General features: G+C 54.1%; 1 protein-coding gene across 1 annotated transcript in view; it reads left to right on the top strand.

The window, feature by feature from the left end:
* Window positions 1–6: 6 nt before the first annotated feature.
* The window catches only part of SPATA5 (spermatogenesis associated 5), a 395,498-nt gene continuing 391,732 nt past the window's right edge, over window positions 7–3,772 (top strand). Inside the window, exon 1 of the mRNA XM_019522055.1 lies at window positions 7–26. The gene's annotated coding sequence lies outside the window, so the exon portion shown is untranslated. The remainder of the gene's footprint in view (window positions 27–3,772) is intronic.

Genomic DNA, 3,772 nt, shown 5'->3' with positions numbered 1-3,772 from the left:
CGCGGTCACCGACGGCGCCGGCAAAGGTACCTGCGGCGGCCCGGGAGCGCCCGCGGGGCTCCTCTCCGCCTCCCGTCCTCCTTGCCCTCCCCTCCCTTTCTTCTCCCTCTCTCTCTTCCTCTCCCCTTTTCCCCCTCCATTCCCCCTCTTCATTCCTCTCCCCCATCTCCTCTTCCCCCTTCCCCCCTCTCTCACTGCCTCCCCTCTTCCCCCTGCTCTTTCTCTCCCCCCCTCCTTTCCCCACTTTCTCCTTGTGCCTCCTCTTCCTCTCTGCCTCCCTCCCTTTTTCTTCCTTCCACTTCCCCTGGTCTCCCCCGTCTCTCTCTCCCCCTTTCTCCTCCCCGCCTTCCCAGTGTCCCTTCAGCTCCCCATCGCCTGTCTCCACAGGGCTTCCCACTTCCCCCAGCCCCTTCTCGCAGGCACCCAAGTCACTGTCAGCCAGTGGTTCTCAGCCAGGGCACCGGCCTGGGGTGCTGAGAGATCTTGCAAAGGGTGCCACACAGCATTAAGAGGTCTAAGTCCATTTGAGGAGAGAAGCGCAAGCCCAGATTCATTTCTGCCTGAAATATACATACATATAGACATATCTATGGATCTAGATGTAAGCATATCTATCTATACTCCCTTCCCCCATCTGTCCCTGGGTATATAGGTAGATATGAAATATGAGCTGCATAACCAAGTGGAACTAAGGGCCCTGCCACACATTCAAATTAAAACTGGGTAGAAACGAGCTATAGAGTTTGTCACACATTTTCAAGCATTAAGTTTGTAGCTGGTCAGCTCTTTTCAGAGCTGGAAGGGCATTTTTTTATCATGTGATAATTACTTTGCACGTGTGGCTGGTCTAAATATATTACCCCATGTAACATCTGGGGATGAGCAATCCCCAACATACTTGCAGGCTCAGTGGCACCAAACTGACTAGCACCACGACTGAAAGGGACCTTGGGGTAATAATAAACCATAGTATGAACATAAGCCGTCAGTGTGATGCTGCAGCCAGCAGAGCAAACAGTCCTCTGTTATGCATCAACCAATGCATCTCGAGCAAAACCAAGGAAGTGTTTCTTCTGCTTTACTCAGCATTGTGCAGCTGGAGTACTGCATCCAATTCTGGGCACCACACTTCAGCAAGGAGGTGGGAAAGCTTGAGAGAGTCCAGAGAAGAGCCACCCATATGATCAGAGACTTGCAAGGCAAGACTGAGGGACTTGGCCCTCTTCAGCCTAAAAAAAGAGAAGACTGAGAGCGGACTTGGTAGCAGCTTACCACTACATCAGGGGAGAACATCAAGGGCTCGGTGAACAACTGTTCATCAGGGCACCCTTGGGGAAAACTAGGAGTAATGGCCACAAACTCCTGGAAGACCATTTTAGGCTTAGCACTAATATAAACTTCTTCAGAGTCAGGGTGGCCAGACTGTGGAATAAGCTCCCTCCAGAGGTGAGCAGTCACCTAACCTGGAAAACTTCAAGAGGAAACTTGATGTTCACCTCGTTGGGGTCACCTGACCCCAGTTATCTTTCCTGTCGAGGGTGGGGGGACTGAACCCTTCCAGCGCCTTACAATCTATGAATTTTATAGTAGATGTAATGGGTAGCAGGGCAGTAGGAGACAGCAAAATTGCAGAAGGAAGGTTAGCTTGCTTAGGGGAAGGTTAATATCTTTAAAAAGGAGAGAGGGTTGTTAGCACCTATGGCATGGAGAGTTTAGAAGAAATCAGGTTGATCATATCTATCTACATATCCAGAATGGGCAGGGCATGCAGTGTTGGCCAGCGGTCCCCACCTTTCCCCACCACTTTGCTGGTCCATCCAAAGTTTAAAACAAACAGTCTGGCAGTGGCAGCAGCATTTCTATTCAGGCAGCAGTCAGGGAGTCTCTTCATGGTTCATCATGATCTAGTTAAAAACATTTAACTCAAGCATAGAAACAACTCAGGCAAACATCGACTCAGGTGTGGAGATAACTTTCAGTGAAGTGCTGGGAAGATGCTCCAGAAAGCTCGATTTTGTTGTATGAATCTGAAAGCGATTAATGACCACAGGACTAAAATAACAATTTCATTATTATTATTTTTGCCTGGCGTATTCTATTTCTTATACAAAATGTACAAGAGAGCAAATGAATGCACTTTCTAATTAATTTATATTTCTTTTTGCTTTGCTCTGAAATGGAATAACACTACCTAGGCCCCTAGCATATGCGTAAATCTGGCTTTTTAGCTGGAAAAAAATATGTATTGTGTGATATGCAATGATGCACCCTACCATCTGCACCCTTTTCAAAACCCTAGATCTGCCTATGTAAATATCTGTATATGCTTTGGTTAGTCTATAAGGTGCAAATCTATCTTGCCTGCCTTTCTACATGGCTGCTGCTCTGCCCCCATTGCCCGGTCCTTCAACAAGGACTGAGGTTGAGGGCTGAGGGAGTGGGGGGTGCTGCCGGCTTTGGGCAGCACATTGCAGCTGGGAGCAGGGCCAGAGGATGAAGGCAGGGGTGTCCCTCCGCAAGGGGCTTTGTGGGTAAGCAATGTGAGGTGCAGCGTGGTGGTGCCTGCCATGTGCGGGCCGCACACATGCCACCCAGCTGCCTGCCCAGGGGTGGGGGAGAGGGAGGCTGGAATGCAGCCAGAGCATGGCTCTGTGGTCAGCTCTGCAGCCACAGTGAGGGATGGGAGTGTGGGGGTGTGGGCTCGGGTGTGGGGGTGTAGCACATGGTGGCTGCTGCTACTTATTTGGAGGCCCGTGATGGTGGTGATGGCTGCTGCCTACAAAACCGCTTGCTGCTGCCATGGAGCTGTGTCTGGAGCTGTGCAGCTGGCCGCTGGGCGGAAGCAGCAGCATGGTGGTGGCCGGGCGGCACGCAGCCATCCCCACCACCACCTAGCGCTGCTGCCACCGGCTGCACAGCTCTGAGCATGGCTCTGTGGTGGCAGCGGGAGATTTTGTAGGCAACGGCAGTCACTGATGGCATGGGCGGCTGCTGCTGTTTACCTGTGGGGTTGCCTGTGCCAGCGGTGACTGCCGCTGCATACAAAACCTCCTGCTGCCCCTGCAGAGCTGTGCCTGGAGTTGTATGGCTGGTGGCAGCGGCGCAGCGTGGGGTGTTGGTGTGGATGGGAATGGCTGCGTGCTGCCCAGCCACCACCACCACCGCTGCTGGCCACTCAATTCTGGGCATGGCTCCGTGGCGGCAGCAGGAGTTTTCGTGCACAGTGGCCATCACCACTGCCACAGGCGGCTGCACAGGTAAGCGGCAGCGGCCGCCTATGACGGCGGTGACTGTTGCTGCTTACAAAACGTCCCAGTGGCCCTGTGGAGCTATTCTCAGAGCTGTGTGGCCGGCAGCAGCAGTGTGTCACGGAGTTGTGGTGGGGATGGCTACGTGCCGACAGGCCACCACCATGCTGCCGCCCAGCGGCCAGCCGCACAGCTCCGGGCACGGCTCCACGGTGGCAGCTGGAGGTTTTGTAGGCAGTGGCCGTCACTGCCATCATGGGCCTCCAGGTAAGTGGCAGCAGCTGCCATGTACGAGCCCCCCCTCTTTCCCCCCCCATCCCTTGCCATAGCTGCAGAACCAGCCACGGAGCTGTGCTCTGGCCACATGCGAGCCTCCCTCTCCCCCTTCCCTGGGTAGGCGGCTGGGCAGCATATGTGCAGCCTGCACACAGCAGGCACTACCACACTGTGCCCCACATCGCTTGCCTGCAGAGGGGCACCCCTGCCCTCACCCCCTGGCCCTGCCCCTACTGTATCCCCCTCCC

Source organism: Gavialis gangeticus, unplaced genomic scaffold (genome assembly GCF_001723915.1).
Source record: "Gavialis gangeticus isolate Ggan-Ray unplaced genomic scaffold, GavGan_comp1, whole genome shotgun sequence".
NCBI lineage: Eukaryota > Metazoa > Chordata > Crocodylia > Gavialidae > Gavialis > Gavialis gangeticus.
Note: the sequence above shows the minus strand (reverse complement) of the source record. Positions and strands in the feature narration are given on the sequence as shown.